We start from the raw sequence: 286 nt of genomic DNA, 5'->3' as shown, positions 1-286 counted from the left end.
GGTTTTTAATATTTGAATAATAATTTTTATATTAGTATATAATATTATGACTTATATATTATTTTAGTGATTACTTTAAACAAGCTTCAAATTAGAATAATCCATTTAAACGATAAACAAACATAAAAACTTTTTATTAGATAATGAGTTAGTCTTAGATTTAATAATTATGAAATTGACATAGGTCAGATAACGCATGTTTTCATGTCTATTTCCTATGAGTATGAATTGTAGTTGTTAGTATAATTGATGCTTGTTGTAAAATAAATAACTAAAATATGATAAA

This window comes from Arachis ipaensis, chromosome B09 (genome assembly GCF_000816755.2).
Source record: "Arachis ipaensis cultivar K30076 chromosome B09, Araip1.1, whole genome shotgun sequence".
NCBI classification, from domain to species: Eukaryota; Viridiplantae; Streptophyta; class Magnoliopsida; order Fabales; family Fabaceae; genus Arachis; species Arachis ipaensis.
Note: the sequence above shows the minus strand (reverse complement) of the source record.